The 21,003-nt window shown below is 39.3% G+C and overlaps 1 pseudogene; it reads right to left on the bottom strand.

Moving 5' to 3' along the window:
* Positions 1 to 15,942: 15,942 nt before the first annotated feature.
* LOC120363851 (small nucleolar RNA U13) lies at positions 15,943 to 16,039 on the bottom strand (annotated as a pseudogene).
* Between the last annotated feature and the right edge of the window lie 4,964 nt (positions 16,040 to 21,003).

The raw sequence follows: 21,003 nt of genomic DNA, 5'->3' as shown, positions 1-21,003 counted from the left end.
CTCTTGATTGATTTGCCTATTGATACTTGTGTACTGCTTCACAAAGTTCTTGTGATGTGGTTTTTCAGCTACATTATCTCCTTTATGTTCTTCTTTAAACTGGTTATCCTAGTTAGCAATTCCTTTAACCTTTTTCAAGGTTCTTAACTTCCTTACATTGGGTTAGAACGTGCTTCTTTAGTTCGGAGGAGTTTGTTATTACCCACATTCTGAAGCCTACTTCTGACAATTCATCAAACTCATTTTCTGTGAAGTTTTGTTCTCTTGCTGGAGAGGAATTGTGATCCTTTGGAAGAGAAGAGGCATCTGGTTTTTGGAATTATCAGTCTTTTTGCATTAGTTTTTCCTCATCTTCATGATTTATCTGTCTTTGATCTTAGATGTTGGTGACCTTTGGGTGGCATTTCTGTGTGGACATCCTTTTTGTTGATGTTGATGTTATTTCTCTGTTTGTTCGTTTTTCTTCTAACAGTCAGGCCATTCTGCTGCAAATGGAGTTTGCTGGAGGCCTACTCCAGCAAACTCCAGAAATTTGCAGCAAAGTTGTATCTTCTTTACCTAGGTATCACCAGCAGAGGCTGCAAAACAGCAAGGATTGCTGCCTGCTCCTTCCTCTAGAAGATTAGCCCCAGAGGGGCACCCACCACATACCAGCTGGAGCTTTCCTGTATGAGATGTCTGTTGACCCATGCTGAGAGGTGTCTCTAGTCAGGAGTCATGATGGTCAGGGACTCACTTAAGGGGGCAATCTATCCCTTAGCAGAGCTTGAGAGCTATGCTGGGAGATCTGCTGCTCTCTTCAGAGCTGGCAGGCAGGAACATTGAAATCTGCTGAAGCTATACCCACAGCCATCCCTTCCCCTGTCCCAGGGAAATGGAAGTTTTTTTTTATTTTTTAAATAAACTTAAAAAAATACATATATTTTATTGCACTTTAGGTTCTGGGGTACATGTGAAGAACATGCAGAATTGTTCCATAGGTATATACATGGCAATGTGGTTTGCTGCCTCCATCCCTATCACCTATATCTGGTATTTCTCCCTATGTTTTCCCTCCTGAACTCCCTACCCCACAATGTCCCTCCCCTAGTCCCCTCCAACAGACCCCAGTGTGTGATGCTCCCTTCCCTGTGTCCATGTGTTCTCATCGTTCAACAACCACCTATGAGTGAGAACATGCAGTGTTTGACTTTCTGTTCTTGCGTCAGTTTGCTGAGAATGATGATTTCCAGGTTCACCCATATCCCTGCAAAGGACACAAATTCATCATTTTATTTTACAGCTGCATGGTATTCCAAGGGGCATATGTGCCACATTTTCTTTGTCCAGTCTATCATCGATGGACATTTGGGTTGGTTTCAAGTCTTTGCTATTGTAAACAGTGCTGCAGTGAACATACATGTGCATGTGTCTTTATAATAGAACAATTTATAATCCTTTGGATATATACCCAGTAATGGGATTGCAGGGTCAAATGATATTTCTATTTCTAGGTCCTTGAGGAATTATCACTTTCTCTTCCACAATAGTTGAACTAATTTACTCTCCCACCAACAGTGTAAAAGTGTTTCTGTTTATCCACATCCTCTTCAGCATCTGTTGTCTCCAGATTTTTTAATGATCATCATTATAAGTGGCATGAAGTGGTATCTCAATGTAGTTTGAATTTGAATTTCTCTAATGACCAGTGATGATGAGCATTTTTTCATATGTTTGTTGGCCTCATAAATGTCTTCTTTTGAAAAGTTTCTGTTCATATCCTTAGCTCACCTTTGAATGGGTTTGTTTGTTTTTTTCCTTGTAAATCTGTTTTAGTTCTTTGTAGATTCTGGATATATGTCCTTTGACAGATGGGTAGCGGTGGCTCAAGCCTGTAATCCCAGCACTTTGGGAGGCTGAGGTGAGTGGATCACGAGGTCAAGAGATCGAGACCATCCTGGTCAACATGGTGAAACCCCGTCTCTACTAAAAGGTGCAAAAAATTAGCTGGGCATGGTGGCGTGTGCCTGTAATCCCAGCTACACCGGAGGCTGAGGCAGGAGAATTGCCTGAACCCAGGGGGCGGAGGTTGAGGTGAGCCGAGATCGCACCATTGCACTCCAGCCTGAGTAACAAGAGCGAAACTCCGTCTCAAAAAAAAAAAAAAAAAAAAAAAAAAAATTTTCCCATTCTGTTGGTTGCTGGTTTACTCAAATTATTGTTTCTTTTGCTGTGCAGAAACTCTGGAGTTTAATTAGCTCCCATTTGTCTATTTTGACTTCTGTCGCCAATGCTCTTGGTGTTTTATTTATGAAGTCTTTGCCTATGCCTATGTCCTGAATGGTTTTGCCTAGGTTTACTTCCAGGGTTTTTATGATGTTATGTCTTATGTTTAAGTCTTTAATCCATCTGGAGTTAATTTTAGTGTAAGGTGTCAGGAAGGGGTCCAGTTTCAGCTTTCTGCACATGGCTAGCCAGTTTTTCCAACATCATTTGTTAAACAGGGAATCCTTTTCCCATTGCTTGTTTTTGTCAGGTTTGTCAAAGATCAGATGGTTGTAGATGTGTGGCATTGCCTCCAAGGACTCTGTTCTGTTCCATTGGTCTATATCTCTGTTTTGATACCAGTACCATGCTGTTTTGATTACTGTAGCCTTTCAGTATAGTTTGAAGTCAGATAGTATGATGCTTCCAGCTTTGTTCTTTTTGCTTAGAGTTGACTTGGCTATGCGGCTCTCTTAGTTCCATAAGAAGTTTAAGGTGATTTTTTCCAGTTCTGTGAAGAGGGTAGCTTGATGGCGATGGCATTGAATCTATAAATTACTTTGGGCAGTATGGCCATTTTCATAATACTGATTCTTCCTAACCATGAGCATGGAATATTTCTCCATCTGTTTGTGTCCTCTCTTATTTCATTGAGCAGTGGTTTGTAGTTCTCCTTGAGGAGGTTCTTAACATCCTTTGTTAGTTGTATTCCTAGGTATTTTATTCTCTTTGTAGCAATTGTGAATGGCAGTTCATTCTTGATTTTGCTCTGTTTAAGTCTGGTATTGGTGTATAGGAATGCTTGTGATTTTTGCACGTTAATTTTGTATCCTGAGACTTTGCTGAAGTTGCTTATCAGTTTCAGGAGATTTTGGGCTGAGATGATGGGGTCTTCTAAATATACAATCATGTCATTTGCAAATAGAGATAATTTGACTTCCTCCTTTCCTAATTGAATACGCTTTATTTCTTTTTCTTGCCTGATTGCTCTGGCTAGAACTTCCAATACTATATTGAATAGGAGTGGTGAGAGAGGATATCCTTGTCTGCCAGATTTCAAAGGGAATGCTTCCAGTTTTTGCCCATTCAGTATGATATTGGCTGTTGCTTTGTTATAAATAGCTTTTATTATTTTGAAATACGTTCCATCAATACCTAGTTTATTGAGGGTTGTTAACATAAAGGGCCGTTGAATTTTGTCGAAGGCCTTCTCTGCATCAATTGAGATAATCATGTGGATTTGTCTTCAGTTCCTTTTATGTGGTGAATTATGTTTATAGACTTGTGTATGTTAAACCAGCCTTGCATTCCCTTGATGAATCCTACTTGATCATGGTGGATAAGCTTTTTGTTGTGCTGTTGCAATTGGTTTGCCAGTATTTTATTGAAGATTTTTTTGCATCTATGTTCATCATTGATATTGACCTGAAGTTTTGTTTTCTTACTGAGTCTCTGCCAGATTTTGGCATCAGAATGATGTTGCTCTCATAAAATGATTTGGGAAGGATTCCCTCTTTTTGGGTTGTTTGGAATAGTTTCAGAAGGAATGGTAACAGCTCCTCTTTGTATGTCTGGAAGAATTCGGCTGTGAAGTCATCTGGACCTGGGCTTTTTTGGGGTGGTAGGCTCTTAATTGCTGCCTCAACTTCAGACCATGTTATTGATCTATTCAGGGTCTTGCCTTCTTCCTAGTTTAGGCTTCAGAGGGTGCAAGTGTCCAGGAATTTATCCATTTCTTCCAGGTTTACTAGTTTATGTGCATAGAGTTGTTTGTAATAATCTCTGATGATGGTTTGTATTTCTGTGGAATCTGTGGTGATATCCCCTTATCATTTTTTATTGCATCTATTTGATTATTCTCTCTTTTCTTTTTTATTAATCTGGATAATGATCTATTTTGTTGATCTTTTCAAAAAACCAGCTCCTGGATTTATTGACTTTTTGAAGGGTTTTTTGTGTCTCTATCTCCTTCAGTTCTGCTCTTATCTTAGTTATTTCTTGTCTTCTGCTAGGTCTTGAGTCTTTTTTTTTTTTTTTTTTTTTTTTTTTTTTTTTTTTTTTTTTCATGCTACGGTGTCGATTTTAGAACTCTCCTTGCTTCTCATGTGGGCATTTATTACTATATATTTTCCTCTAGAGACTGCTTTAAATGTGTCCCAGAGATTCTGGTATGTTCTGTTTTCATTCTCATTGTTTTTCAAGAACATCTTTATTTCTGCCTTCATTTCATTGTTTATCCAGTCAACATTCAAGAGCCAGTTGTTCAGTTGCCATGAAGCTGTGCAGTTCTAAGTTAGTCTGAATTCTGAGTTCTAACTTGATTGCACTGTGGTCTGGGAGACTGTTTGTTATGGTTTCCATTTTTTTGCATTTGCTGAGGAGTGATTTACTTCCAATTATGTGGTCAGTTTTAGAGTAGGTGCGATGTGGTGCTGAGAAGAATGTATATTCTGTGGTTTTGGGGTGGAGACTTCTGTAAATGTCTATTAGGTTTGCTTGATCCAGGTCTGAGTTCAAGTCTGGGATATCCTTGTTAATTTTCTGTCTCTTTGATCTGTCTAATATTGACAATTGGGTGTTAAAGTCTCTCACAATTATTGTGAGGGAATCTAAGCCTCTTTTTAAGTCATTAAGAATTTGCCTTATGTATCTGGGTGCTCCTGTATTGGGTGCATGTATATTTAGAATCATTAGTTCTTCTTGTTGCATTGATCCTTTTACCATTATATAATGTCCTTATTTGTCTCTTTTGATCTTTGTTGGTTTAAAGTCTATTTTATCAGAGACAAGATTTGCAACCCCTGCTTTTATTTGCTATCCATTTGCTTGGTAAATCTTCCTCCATCTCTTTATTTTGAGCCTTTGTGTATCCTTGCATGTGAGATGGGTTTCTGGGATACAGCACATTGATGGGTTTTGGCTTTTTATCCAATTTGCCAGTCTGTGTCTTTTGATTGGGGCATTTAGCCCATTTACATTTAAGGTTAATATTGTTATGTGTGAATCTGATCCTGCCATTTTGATGCTAGGTAGTTGTTTTGCTCATTAGTTGATACAGTTTCTTCATTGTGTTGATGATCTTTTCCATTTAGTAAGTTTTTGGAGTGGTTGGTATTGATTGTTTCTTTCTATGTTTAGTGTTTCTTTCAGGAGCTCTTGTAAAGCAGGCCTGGTAGTGATGAAATCTCTGAGCAATTGCTTGTTCCTAAAGGATTTTATTTCTCCTTCACTTATGAAGCTTAGTTTGGCTGGATATGAAATTCTAGGTTGAAAGTTCTTTTCTTTAAGGATGTTGAATATTGGCCTGCACTCTCTTCTGGCTTGTGGGGTTTCTGCTGAGAGATCCACTGTGAGTCTGATGGGCTTCCCTTTGTGGTTAACCCAATTTTTCTCTCTGCCTGCCCTTGGCATTTTTTCCTTCATTTCAGCTCTGTTAAATCTGACTATTATGTGCCTTAGGGTTGCCTTTCTTGAGGAATATTTTTGTGGCTTTCTCTGTATTTCCTGTACCTGAATATTGGCCTGCCTTGCTAGGCTGGGGAAGTTGTTAGGTTGGATAATATCCTGTAGAATGTTTTCCGGCATGGATTCATTCTCTCCATCACATTCAGGTACACCTATCAAACGTAGATTAGGTCTTTTCACATAATCCCATATTTCTTGTAAGCTTGTTCATTTATTTTCCGTCTTTTTTCTCGAATCTTGCCTTCTTATTTTATTTCATTGAGTTGATCTTCAATCTCTGATATCCTTTCTTCTGCTTGTTCAATTCAGCTAATGAAACTTGTGTATGCTTTGTGAAGTTCTCATGTTTTGTTGTTCAGCTCCATCAATTCATTTATATTCCTCTCTAAGCTGTTTATTCTCATTAGCATTTCTTCAAACCTTTTTTCAAAGTTCTTACTTTCTTTGCATTGGGTTAGAACATGTTCTTTTAGCTCAGAGAAGTTTGTTATTACCCACCTTCTGAAGCCTGTTTCTCATTCTCCATCCAGCTTTGTTCCCTTGCTGGTGAGGAGTTGTAATCCTTTGGAGGGGGAAAGGTGTTCTGGTTTTGGATGTTTTCATCCTTTTTGCACTGGTTTATTCCCATCTTAGTGGCTTTATCTACCTGTGGTCTTTGTAGTTGGTGACTTTCTGATGGGGTCTCTGAGTGGATGCCCTTTTTGTTGATGATGAAGTTATTTCTTTCTGTTTCTTAGTTTTCTTTCTAATAGTTAGGCCCCTCTGCTGTAGGACTGCTGGAGGTCCACTCCAGACCCTGCTTGCCTGTGGATCACCTGCAGCAGCTGCAGACCAGTAAGGGATTTTGCCAGTTTCTTCTTCTGTTATCTTTGTCCCAGGAGGATATCCGCCAGATGTCAGTCTGAGCTCTCCTTTATGAGGTAACTTTTTGGATATATGGAGGTTGGGGAGCTGCTTGAGGAGACAGTCTGTCTCTTATAGGAGCTCAAGTGGTGAGCTGTGAGCTCCATTGTTCTGTTCAGAGCTGCTGGGCAGGTACATTTAAGTCTGCTGCAGCAGAACTCATAATTGCCTGTTTTTCTCAGGTGCTCTGTCCCAAGAAAGTGGGGCTTTATTTATAAGTTACTGATGTGCTGCTGCCTTTTTTCAGAGATGCATTGCCCAGTGAGGAGGTAGCATAGTCACAGTCTGCCAGCAGAGGCATTGCTGAGCTGCCATGGGCTCTGCCCAGCTGCTGTGTGAATTTCCTTGCAGTTTTGTTTATAGAAGTATAGTTAGAACTGCCTCAGTAATGGTGGTCTGCCTCTGTATTGGTGGATTGCCTTGGTAATGGTGGACTGCCTTAGTAATGGTGGACTGCCTTGGTAGTGGTGGACTGCCTTGTTCATGGAGGATGCCCTTCCCCTGACAGAGCTGGACTGTCCTGGGTCCAGCTTTGCTTGCTGTGAAGCTCTCAGTTCAGAGCATTTCAGATTCTGGTCTTTGTAGGGGTGGGACCGGCAGAGCCAGATCACCTGGCTCCCTGTTTCAGCCCCTCATTTTTCAGTTAAATGGGCTACTCTGTCTCCCAGGCATTCCAGTCACCAGTTGAAACGGCGCCCAGATTTGTGTGAGCTTTTGTGCAGAGACTCACTGCACTGGTTGAAATGGCCATGCTGGAAACTTGTGTGACTTTTCCACCTGGGAATCTCCTGGTCTCTGGGCAGTAAAAATTCATTTGAAATGTGGTGATCACTCACTCTCTGCATTTTCACTGGGACTTGCAATCCAGAGCTGTTGGGAAATGGGAGTTTTATCTATAAGCCCCTTACTGGGGCTGCCGCCTTTCTTTCAGAGATGCCCTGCCTAGATAGGAGGAATCTAGAGAGGCTGTCTGGCTACAGCAGCTTTGTTGAGCAGCAGTGGGCTCTGCCCAGTTCGAACTTCCTGGCAGCTTTGTTTGCAGTGTGAGGGGAAAAATTCTAGTCTGCCCAAGTGGCAACCCAGTTTTGTGCTTGAAACCCAGGGACCTGGTGGCATAGGCACCAGAGGGAATCTCCTGGTCTGCGGGTTGCACAGACCATGGGAAAATCATGGTATCTGGGCTAGAGTGCATCATTTCTCATGGCACAGTCCCTCATGGCTTCCCTTGGCTAGGGAAGGGAGTTCTCTGCCCCACCCTGTTTTCTCTCACACTCTGTGGGCTTCACCCACTGTCTAACCAGTCCCAATTAGATAAGCTGTGTACCTCAGTTGGAAATGCAGAAATCACCCACCTTCTGCATTGATCTTGCTGGGAGCTGCAGACTGGAGCTGTTTCTATTTGGCCATATCTTGCCAGCCACCTGTATGGGTGAATTCTCGAGCTTGATTTTCATAGACATTATTTTTGTCATTATAGTTTAGGCTGTTATCCAGTAGATGGCGCTTAAGAGCAATGGCTGGTAGCTAGGTTAATATCTAGCCCTGTAGCCCTTTTGTACTTTCTCTTGTTTGCAGGCCTGCTCTGTTGTAGGCAGGAGAGAGAGTTGGCCTCCTCACCAGGTCCTCTTTGGGATTTGGGGGAGTCCCCACTGATCAGTGGTGCTGTACCTGCATTTCTTTTTCCTGGTGTTCTAGGCTGCAGGGTCCCCTGTGGCAGAGGCTGGCTGGGATATATTCCACATTCTTTCTGGACTGGCTCTGCAGATGATGGCAATGCACTGCTACTGCCCCAGCCTAGGAACACATGCTTCTCACCCATCTCAGTGCTCTGATGGTGGGAGCTGCTTCTCCACTTGAAGGCCAGCCGCAGATCTCAGCTCCATAATCCCTACTGCATGTTGCAGCCCTGGGGCACTGGGATGTCCTGCAGCTCAGGTTGGGTTTCTGGATCTGATATGCTCCTGGGTTGCCAGGAAAGTGTCAGGTGCAGCTGTGCACCAACTCCTGCAGGACAGCTTTGTATGGACCTTGGGAGGGGCCAACAAGCAGGAGAGTGTGTAGAGCAGACATGCCTCAGTCCCATTGGGAAGCTGCCCACTATCTTCTGGCTGGAAGGGCAGCTGGGGCCCATGCCTTCTGCACCCTCCACCAGAGTTGCCCAGTGCACAAAAGCTCCTGTGCTTTGTGCCATATGAAGGCCTGCCTGTCTTTTCCTGCTCCCCAAGGAAATCCCCTGCCAGCTCATGCATCTATGGGGACATGAGATCCCCTGTAGCTCGGATTCCAAATTTCCATTGTGAGAGTGAGCTATCCCTCAATTTCCTCACTCACCCCTTTCCCAGCTAATATTTGAAGTTGGGAACTAATCCCTGGATTTGGGATCCTGTGCAGGGTTCCCTGTGTCCTTTCTCCTCAGCCTTGGCTTTAGTCTTGTCTCTCTATCTTCTTTCTTTCTGAAGATCTGCCCAAATTTTGGTGGTTTACTTAATAATTTGATTCCTCTGGGTGGGAGCAGCACTTTTGGCTGCATCTGGTTAGCCATCTTGTCCCCCTCCTCCTCCTATTCTTAAGGTGAAAACTTTGTTCATTAATATTAGACCTTTCTTTTTACCTAGCATAAGCATCTAGAGCTATATATTGTCTTGAAAATTCTATGTTAGCTTCATCCCCTAAATTTAAAAAAAAGTCAGCTATTTTGAAATATTTTCTAATTTTCCTTGTTATTTCTTCTTTGACCCTTGCATTGTCTAGGAATATGTTAGGAGATTTTCTACATACGGTTATTGTTATCAAATTCTAATTTAGTTCCTCAGGCATTAAAGAACATACTTTGTATGTCTTCAATCCTGTCAGATTTGAAACTTATTTTATGCTGAGTATGTGATCTACTTTGAATATCAAGCATGGTAAAGAATGCGCATTACACTGGTCTTGGATGTGATGTTCTATAAAGGTATATTGGGTTAGATTTTCAGTGTTTTTCAAGATGTCTCTATTCTTGTTGGTTTCCGTCTACTTTTTCTCTCAGTTGCTGAGAGAGGGGTGTTGAAAACTTTAACCAAAATTTTGTATCTGTCTACTTCTCCTTTCTGTTGTGTTATTTCTTACTGTATTTGAAATTATGGAACTAGATACATGCAAACAGGACTGTTAGGTCTGTTATGAATTAACAATTTTGTTATTAGAAAACATTTGAGTTTGTTTTTGGTAATATTTCTTGTTTCACAGTCTATTTGACTCCTATTAATATAGCCTTTCCAGTTTTCTTCTTCTTCTTCTTTTTTTTTTTTTTTTTTTTTTTTTTTTTTTTTTTTTGACAGAGTCTTTCTCTGTCACAGAGGCTACAGTGCAGTGGTGTAATCTTGGCTCACTGCAGACTCTGTCTCCCAGGTTCAAGTGATTCTCCTGCCTCAGCCACCTGAGTAGCTGGGACTAGAGTGTGCACCACCAAGCCTGGCTCATTTTTGTATTTTTAGCAGAGACAGGGTTTCACCATGTATGGTCTTGATTTTCTGACTTTGTGATCCACCAGCCAAGGCCTCCCAAAGTGCTGGGATTACAGGTATGAGCACCACACCACAGTTTCTTATTATTAAATTTTTCATATATCCTTTTTGCGTCTTTTTATTTTAACCCATCTTTATGTATTCAAAATGAATTCCTTTAATATATCACATATAGTTGAATCTTGCTTTATAAAAAATAGAATCTGAAAATCACTGCCTTTTGTTAGAGCACTTAGTTTATGTTTAATATTATTAATATTGCTGGGTTAAAATCTTACTGTTTGATTTCTGCTGTCCCATTTCTTCTTTGCTCCTTTTTACCATTATTTGTGGCTCTCTTTTTTGATAGAGTATTTTTAATATTTCTTTTTATCTTCACTATTGGCTTGTTTACTCTTTTTTTCTTTTCCTAGTGGATATTTTAGTGTTTACAAAATACACATCTAATTTCTTTTCTTTTTTTTTTAACTTTGATTTTAGGTTTGAGAGTATTTGTGCAGGTTTGTTATATAGGTAAACTCATGTCACAGGGGTTTGCTGTACAGACTATTTCGCCCAGGCATTAAGCCTAGTAGCCATTAGTTATTTTGTCTACTTCTTTCCGTCCTGCCACCCTCCACTCTCAAGTAGACCCCAGTGTCTGTTCCCTTCTTTGTGTTCAGAAGTTCTCATCATTTAACTCTCACTTATAAGTGAGAACATGTAGTATGTGGTTTTTTGTTCCTGTGTTAGCTTGCTAAGGATGATAGCCTGCAGCTCTATCCATGTTCCCACAAAAGATGTAATCCTGTTTCTTGTATGGCTGCATAGTATTCCATGGTGTATATGTACCATGGTTGCTTTATCTGATCTGTCATTTTGGGGCATTTAGGTTGATTTCATGTCTTTGCTATTGTGAATAGTGCTACAATGAACATTTGAGTGCATGTATTTTTTTGGTGGAATGATTTATATCCCTCTGGGTATATACCCAGTGATTGGATTGCCTGGTTGAATGGTAGTCCTCTTTTAGCACTTTGAGAAATTGCCAAACTTTTTTCTGCAATTGTTGAATAATTAATACTCCCACCAACAGTGTATAAGTGTTCCCTTTTCTCCACAACCTCACCAGCATTTGTTATTTTTGATTGGCGTAAGATGGTATCTCATTGTGGTTTTGATTCACGTTTCTCTAATGATCACTGATATTGTTAATTTTATGCCTTGATGATGTGTCTAATACTGTTAGTGATGTGTTGAAACCTCCCATTATTATTTTGTGGGAGTCTATATCTCTTTGAAGGACTCCAAGAATTTGCTTTATGAATCTGGGTGCTTCCATGTTGGATGCATACATATTTAAGATAGTTAGGTCTTATTGAATTAAATTCTTTATTGTTATATTATGCCCTTCTTTGTCTTTTTTGATATTTGTTAGTTTAGAGTCTGTTTAATTGGAAACTTGGATTGTAACCCCTGCTTTTTTCTGTTTTCCATTTGCTTGGTAGATTTTCCCTCATCCCTTTATTTTGAACATATTCGTGTCATGGGTTTCTTAAAGACAGCATAACATTGGATGTTGGTTTTTTTACTTCAGCTTGCCGGTCTGTGCCTTTTTTCATAGGGTATTTAGCCCATTTATATTTAAGGTTAGTATTGATATTTGTGGATTTAATCCTGTCGTTGTGTACTTAGCTAATTATTGTGCTGGCTTATTTGTGTGGTTGCTCTATAGTGTAACTACTGGTGTCTGCATTTAAGTGTAATTTTGCATTAGCTGATTGTAGTTTTTCTTTATGTATTTAATGCTCCTTTCAAGATCTCTTGTAAGGCAGATTTGATGGTAATAAACTCCTCAACCTTTGCTTATATGAAAAAGATCTTATTTCTCATTTGCTTACAAAACTTAGTTTGGCTAGATACGAAAATCTTGGTTAAAGTTTTTTCCTTTTGGAATGTAAAATGTAGTTTACATTCCATTTACATTTTTCTGGCTTGTAGGGTGTCATTCTTTCTTTCATTTCAACCTTAGAAAATGTGATGATTATGTGTCTCAAGATTGTTTTCTTCTGTAGAATCTTGCAGGAGTTCTCTATATTTCCTGAATTTGATTATTGGTCTCCATGACAAAGTTGGGAATATGTTCATGGACAATATCCTAAAAAATGTTTTCCAAGCTTTTTGTTTTTTTTCTCTCCCTTTCAGGGTAGCCAGTGATTCATAGATTTAGCCTTTTTACATAGTCCCATAATTCTTAGAGGTTTTATTAAATCCTCTCCTTATTTTTTCTTTATTTTTGTTTTACTGTCTTATTTCAGAGAACCAGGCTTTAAGTGCTGAGATTTTTTTTCTCACCTTGGTCTATTCTACTGTAAGTACATATGATTGTGAAATTTTTGTATTGTGTTTTTCAGCTTTGCCAGATTCATTACGTTCCTTTTCATACTGGGTATTTCATCCTCAGCTCCTGTATTGTTTATTATAATTCTTAGTTTTTGTGGTTTTGGTTTTGCCATTCTCATGAACCTCAATGATCTTCATTTCTAAGCATATTCCGAATTCTGTTTCTGTCATTTCAGTCAGCTTAGCCTGGTTAAGAACTCTTGTTGGAGAACTGGTATAGTTGTTTGGAGGACATATGACACTCTGTCCATTTGAGCTATCAGAGTTCTTGCATTGGTATTTTATCATCTCAGTATGTGGATGTCCTTTAACTGCAGTGGAGATTGAGTACAGTCAATAAAGTTTACTGGATGCTTTCTCAGTACTGTGCTTTGTGCAGTCTTTATTGAAAACTGACTTCTAGTCTTTGGTCTCACATGGGGGTATATTAGCAAGGTATTTTTGGTGTTGAAGCTTTGGAGTGTGATCCAGTAGATGGTACTTGGGCTTACAGTTGGTAGACTTTTGCTTGGTTCTGTGGCTCCCCCGTGTTTCCTCACAGTTGAAACTGGGTTCTCTCTTAAAACTTTGAAAATGTGGGCTCTTCTGTCTCTTGATCACTGGCTGTGGATTGCAGCTTGTCACTCCTGCACTCCTCACTGCATCTCTAGAGCAATCTTAGGATTTATGTTTCTCCCCAACTTGGAGGCAACAGAGGAAGGGACCTTAGTAGTGGTTGTGGCCAAGAGTCTTTTGCTTTTCTCCTGAGGCCTCCACCCCAGAAAGATGGAGGTCAACAATTGCTCCGTACAATCATCTCAGGATGGATAATCTGTGATGTGGGCCCAAACCAAGGGTTTCTTGACTGGTGATGAGCAACATGGGGTGGAAGTGGGTGCAGAACCTGTAAGAGATGGACTGATCTCTTCTCCTTGAGTCAATTGTAGCTTCCTGGAGGTATGGATAAGGCACTTAGGATCTTTGCTCCTTCATTAGTCCTAGGGTAGCAAATGCAGTTCTAGTGCAAAGGGCAGAGAGGCTTTCAGTTGCCCCCAGGAATGAGGGGGTCGTCTTTCCACGTTGTTCCAAAGCTGCTAAAGCTGCTACTGGTTCAATAGCCCTGGCAGGGGGTGGCTAAAAGCTCAGGCCTGGAGGACCTGCCTGGTGAAGAGCTATGGGGACAAGCACCTACATAACAATCTGGTCACTTTTCTGAGGGGCTGCTTCTGTATGCTGGGGGGTCTGCTATAGTCTCTAGTCACTTCAGATTTTCTAGTACCTGGAGGTATCAACAGTGAAGACTGAAACAGCAAAGATGGTGGCCTGCCCCTCCCTCTGGGAGCTCTGTCCCAGGGAGGTTTCAAAACTCTGTCTGCTGGAGAACACTGATCAGGGTACCTGGAGACCCCAGTTGGAAGGTCCTGCCCAGTTAAGAGAAACAGGGTTGGAGATCTGCTTTTAAAAAAAAGCAGTCTGGCCACGTTTATATATAGCCACTGTGCTGTGCTGGGGGCCCACTTCAGGCCCCCGTCACCTCAGACTCTCCAAAGCCTGAGGGCTGAAATGGCTAAGTCAGCCAAACAGCAAAGGTGGTGGCTGGCACTTCCTGCTGGGAGGTCCTTTTCAGGGAAATGTAGCACTGCTACCAGTGGCTGATGGAGTTCCAGGACAGTGGGTCTTATCCTGTGAGGTGCCATGGAAGCAGGGACCATAAACTGTTGCTGCTCATCCCACTGGATTCTTCCCCTTTTCTAGTGGTATGTATGGGGGTCTAACCTCCTGCTTTGCCAGAATTTCAGCTGCTTTTGCTAGGAAGTCTGGAAAGCCCAGGTATTTAAGGCTCCCAGGTCTCTGAGTATGCCTGAGCAGAGATTCTATGTTCTGCTGTGATTCCATGTAGGTCTGTGTGCCAGACTGAAGGTCCTAGTGGAATGGGTTCATGAGGATATCTACTGACCTGAGAGTTGCAAATATCTGTGGGAGAAGTGTGGGTACCCAGGGTTGCATATTTACTCATCACCGCCCTGGGTTGCGGAGGTTCCCCTGTGTTAAAGAGGTTCTGTTCCTCTATGTGATATCAGCACAAACTAGCTGCTTTCAGATGACCATCTTGGTTACCCCCTCTAATTTCTTACAGCATTCTAATGACATAACACTACTTCATAGACAATGAAGAAATCTTGCAATGATATTCTATTTCATACTGACTTCCATATTTTGTTCTATTCCTAGATATACTTTACTTCTCTGTATTTTATAAACCACAGAGTTCATTGCTGTTATTTCTTCTTACATAACAAAATATCTTTAAAAAATTAAGAAAAAGAAAAAGTTTCTAATTTTACCCACAGATTATCCATTTTCAGCACTCTTTATTCCTTTATGTAGATCCAGGTTTCTATCTAGTATTCTTCTCCAACTTGAAAACATTTTAATATTTTGTATAGTTCCAGAAAATCCTTTAGAATTTAATTATTTTATTGATTTATATGAAAAAGTATTTTGTCTTTAGTTTTGATGAACATTTTTACTTGATATAAATTTCTAGGTTAACTTTTTTTCCAGGGCTTAAATGATGTTGCTGCATTGTCTTATGGCTTGCGTTTTTCTGATGAGAACACTCATAATTCTTTGCATTTTGATACTGTATATGATGTCTCTTTTTTTCTCTTTGATTACTTTAATTTTTTTTTCTTGGTCTTCAGTAATTTTATTATAATGTGTTTGGTGTGTTTTACTTAGTGGCTTTTTTGGGGAGGTTATTTGTGTGCTGTTTTCATGAAATTTATCAAACTCACAACCTTATTCGTTGAGTATTTTTCTTTTTCATACAAGTTAAGCCTAATGTTGTCCAAAAAACACTAACCTTTTTTTTGGGTTGTTTTTGTTTTTTGAGACAGAGTCTCACTTTGTCACCCAGGCTGGAGTGCAGTGGAGAGATCGTGGTTCACTGCAACTTCTACCTCCTGGGCTCAAGCAATCCTCCCACCTCAGCCTCCTGCATAGCTGAGAGTATAGGCACATGCCACCTCACCTGGCTAATACAGATGGGGTTTCACAATGTTGCCAAAGCTAGTCTCAAACTTCTGGGCTCAAGCAATCTGCCCACCTCAGCCTCCCAAAGTGCTAAAATTATAGGCAAGAGCTATAATGCCCGGCCTCTGTTTATTTTTCTTTCATATATTTTTCTTTCCATGTCTTAATTTGTAAAGTTTCTATTACTCTATCTTCAAGTTTACCAGTCTTCTACAGTATCTATTTTATACTAAGTCAATCCAGTAAAATTTTTATCTTAAATATTGTGTTCTTCATCTTTAGGACTTGATTTTATTAATTGTATTTTGTATTATGTATATGTTTTTATTTAAAATTAAATATTCATTGCATTAACACTAGCCCTTCCAAATCCCTGTTTGATAATTTTATTATATAATTCATTTGTAGCTTTTTATTTTTTCTTTCAGGTCAGATGCCTATTGTTCAGACATGACAAGTTTCCAGTGTGGCACATCATATGTGCATGAAAAACTAATCAACATGCTCATAAACTACCAGAGGATCATCATTTCTAGTTTTAAAACTTTTTTTTTTTTTTTCGAGACAATCTCACTCTGCAATCATTACTCACACAGCAACTTCTGCCTCCTGGGTTTAAGTGATTCTCGTGCCTCAGCCTCCTAAGTAGCTGGGATTATAGGCATGCACCACTACACCTGGCTAATTTTCATATTTTTGGTAGAGACAGGATTTTACCATGTTGGTGAGGCTGGTCTCAAACTCCTGACCTCAGATGATCCACCTGCCTCGGTCTCCAAAAGTGCTGGGATCACAGGCATGAGCTACTGCGCCTGGCCTAAACATTTTTTAATGACATTTTTTTCCTGTATACTGGGTTCTATTTTCTATCTTCTCGATCAATTATTATTATTATTAGTTTACTTAATGCTCATATTTTGATTCTTGTTATTGAGTGTTGACTTTTATGTTGCTGAATTTTCTTACAGAGCACTGGCATTTTTTTTTCCTGGAAGACCATTAAATTACTTGCAGATGTGCTTGATCTTTTAGAGGCCTGTTTTAAAAGGCATGTGTAGTGTAGCCTGTACTGCAAGGCTAGTTTACCCCAATTATGTAGAAATGATAAGTCTCAGGTCTCTACTTTGTAGGTGGGTGATGCAGCCGCTCCAACAATAGTTTGTTAAAACTCAGAAGTCTCTCATTCGTGTGTGAGCTCTGAGAATTGTCTCATTTATATTTTCGAATTATTTTTTCCTGACATTGCTACATTTTACCCTATGCAAACACAACTTAGTATCACTTATAGTTTGGAGCAGATCCCTATAAGATTCCTGGAACCATTTCCTTTCATGATCCCCTCACCTCTGGTTCTTTCCTACGAATTCCAACCATATGAGCATCCTTGAATTCCAATCTTCCTTTCACAAATTTAGTTACTCTCCTATGCTCTGTTTGGGTTCTTTCTTCCAGCATCGATTGTAAAGTGCTAGCCAGAGTGATTTTATTGTCCAGTTTGATTATTTCTCTTATCTTAGGGATCACAGTTGTTTAATGTATGTTCTCCAATTTCCAAAAACACTTGTTTCACATATTTAGTCCATTTTTCTAGTTCTTTTTGATGGGCGGACATGTCTATCTAAGTTACTCCCTCACAACTGGAGTAACGTCCTCCACTCCATTAGATTTTAAGATAACTTATAACATGGTTTATTAATTACCCCCAAGGTAACCAAGGCATATAAGACTATTTGCACAAATGTGATTTCTATTAATATGATAGAAGTTTTATCATTCTTGCAAATTAAAGGAACTTATTGCAAAAGAGCTTTAGAACTGATGGTTGATAGAGGCTTCAGTAGCTAATAAGAATGTCTCTTGGTTAGCAAAATAAAACCATATAATTAAGGATCATTTGATCAGTCAAGGAAGCATTGTTTTTGAGAATCTCTATGATTGGTTATTGTCTTCTGAATTTGGCAGAACATTTTTTCATTGTCCATACACATTATAATAATATCATTGATTTTTATCATTTTCTAAAGACTGAGTCTGATTATATTTTGAGGAACCATTAATTCTTGGCTTAGATTGCTCTTAGAAAAACCCTTTTTTCCGGAATCAATTTGTCCAATTTAAAATGATATAAATTTCTTTTCTCTCCTCTCTTTAGCCCTGAAAAGTCTTGGGACATTAATTTGGAATCATTCATTTATTTAGAGAAATCAAAGAAAGCTAGCTAAGGATTTGGTTTCTTTTCATTTTCTTCATAGAAATTCCATTTTCACAGATTTTGACAATCTGTTCCTAATAAGCGCATACTAAAAGGTCAGAGTTTTTGGATAAACAAGGAAGAATCTTTAGAGGTGAAGAATCTCATATTACTACAGATGCAATTAAAACATATAAACATAAAAACAAAAAGGCTAGTAAGTGTATCAGATTCTATATTTCTTATCCTGCCTATTCCTGACACCTCAAGCTCATCAGAAATTTCTTAATAAAATGATCATATCAAAATCCATCTTTTATACTGCTGCCACTGGTATGCACACAATCAACCAGAAACCATCAGAATTAGAACCGGAAACAAAAACAAAGAGTCAAAGATTTAGCACCATTCGATTGCTCAGTTACTTGATATGTGGTGCAATATACAAGACCCGTCAGATAATCATAGATGTGGTTTTTGGAGTATGAAGTAAACTCAAATAAGTTTCATAGGACAAACATATAATTTTAGAGAGAAGTATTCCAGTACAAGCACTGCCAGGTGGAACCAAAAGGGACAGAAACAATGAAATGAAAAAAGACCTTTGAGATCTCAACTTCCTATGATCAAGAAGGAGGCTGAGGAGCAATCGGCTGTGAACGTGGAACATTTTTTATAAAAAAGAAAGAATACTCAGAGGGAGAAGACAAGAGCTCTGAGGGTGGGACAGAGGGTAACCACTCCCAGGGAGAGGAACTGGGTCCTGATCATCACAATCAAGGAATATTTCCTGGTCCCTGATGACATACGCTTGGCTGGATTTCACAATTGATATAGACAGGTATATTAGACCATTCGTGCATTATTGTAAAGAAATACCCAAGACTGTGTACTTTATTTAAAAAAGGATTTTAATTGGATTATCATTCTGCAGGCTGTACAGAAGTCATGATGCTGGCATCTGCTTGGCTTCTGGGGAGCCCTCGGAAACTTACAATTATGGCAGAAGGTGAAGGAGAAGCGGGTATGTTACATGGCCAGAGCAAAGGCAAAAGAGGGGAGTAGGGGAGGTGCCACACACTATTATATAAGCAAATCTCATGAGAATTAACTCACTAACATGATAATAGCACCAAGGGGTTAGTGCTAAACTATTCATGAGAAACCAGCTCCATGTAATTCAATCACCTTTCACCAGGTCCCATCTCCAACGTTGGGACAATTCCAACATGAAATTTGGTGTGGGCATAGATCCAAGCCATATCAACTGGTGCCTGCCTTTTGCCTTCTGCCCTTCCTCTCTTTGAATGGGAGTATTCATTGTGGTTAACCTGTTCTTGTCTCACCAGTGTATGTTTGTTGAAGGGAGAGAGATAACTCATCTTTTCAGATCAAGAAGATCTGCTCTTGATTTGTGTCTAAGTAGCCTCATCTGCATCTGGGCTTGATACAGATTATGAGTTTATGGGCTTTGAGCCTGACATCATAATTGGACAAGATTTCTTGGGGCCCTGGAAGTGGGTCTACATATTTTCCATTTGGGATGATTTGAAGTGATTATGGCTAGGGGGCGGACAGTCATTGTTTGCCAAGAGTCATAATATTTTCAGCCTTTCCCCTCAAAAGATGGGGTCTGTTTCTCTATGTCTTAAATTTAAGAATAATTATGTGACTTTTTTTTTCCAATGGGACATTAGCAAAATTGGTACAAACAGAGGTTTGAAAGTTACTTGCTCATGGAATTTATTCTCTCTTGCTTCTGTTTGGAACCCTGGACCACTATGAAGAGAAGCATATGAAATATGAGATCATGTGGACCAGAGGCAGGCTATCTTAGTGGGTGTCCTTTTCATACTAACTAGCCTGCCAACTGTGAGATATATGAATGAGTCTATCGTAGAGCACCTAGCCCTGGCAGTGCTGGCACAGAACAGAGAAAGTCCTTAACAAACCCAGAGAACCCTGAAAAATAAAAAGCTATTACATTTTGGGATGGTTTTTTTTGTGCAGCAAAACAACTAATACAAGTAACTACGAAGAAGAGTGAATGTGGGGATATGGGCTCCTTGAGCAATGAAGACATGGGCAAAGATATTACTCTGAGACATTTGGGCCTTTCTTTAGATGAACATGATACTGTGCTCATGGAAAACTTGGTTCAAGAAACAAGACACCTCAATATTAGTAAATCTTCCTTAAATAGAAATAAATAACAAATTGTTAGCATAAGCTTTTTAAGAATCATGTTGTATGCCCTGACAGTAAGACTTATGAAATTAGCAAATATTACCTATTTTCTCAAATCCCCTTCCTGGGTAGAGAGTAACACTGAAAGAAACTAATTGGTGATTAGCTGGAGATTAGTGATTGTTAATTAGAGATTTCTAATCATTTTCCAGTATCCACACTCCTGTATGGTTTTCGGGGAGTATAGCTTCCTACCTACTGTGGACCACCTATCAATTCTGGGCTGTAACATGAGAGAATTGTGAACTTCTGTCTTGTTGTTTGAGCCATGATTTGGTTCTCTTTTTTAGGCACTTAGCCTGTACTCTAAGTCAGCGCCGCGTTAGCAACAAGTTAAAAGGTCAATGTGGGTATATTTATTATTTATTTGTTATTCTTCAGGTTAGAACATTTCTTTCTTTTAGCGTTATGTTTTTGACTAAATAAATTTGGAAATTATAGTAGATCAGTATGTTCCATCTCTTTGCTCAATTCTATAACATCTGGAGAGGTGTAGAAAATTGTAAATAAATTTGTGATATGTAAACTCAGTTTGTGATTGCAATGTATATAATTTTTTGAGTCATGATTTCTCTCCATTGGACTATGCTTGTAAATTTTTAGTTTATATGTGTTAATGGAAGAGGGCCATGGCACAAGTATCCTAAATTCAATTTAGCCAATATTAATTGAATAGGTACTTAATGAATACTCAAAATGTGCCAGAAATAACTCAACATGGGACACAGAGTTATAAAACACGATTCTTATCCTTGGGGAGTTATAACATTTTGATGAAAGAGAAGGGAGATTCTTAATTATAATTTCCCTGAATAGCAATTTCAATAAGAGTGGTATAAATGGTGATTAATTTAATTTTAGAGGAAAAGTTGAGATGCTTCATGAAGCAAATAAAAAGTAATGCAAAATTTACTTCAACGTGGCTTTGGAATGCATCAGGTTATTTTTACAAAGGATCACATTAGAATTAATTTTCCCCCTAGGCACATTCAGGTGGCAGAAAAAGAGGGATAGAAACATGACCTGAAGGCAGAGGGCTGCTCTATGAGG

Source organism: Saimiri boliviensis, chromosome 3 (genome assembly GCF_048565385.1).
Source record: "Saimiri boliviensis isolate mSaiBol1 chromosome 3, mSaiBol1.pri, whole genome shotgun sequence".
NCBI lineage: Eukaryota > Metazoa > Chordata > Mammalia > Primates > Cebidae > Saimiri > Saimiri boliviensis.
This window is presented reverse-complemented; position numbering and strand designations above follow the sequence as displayed.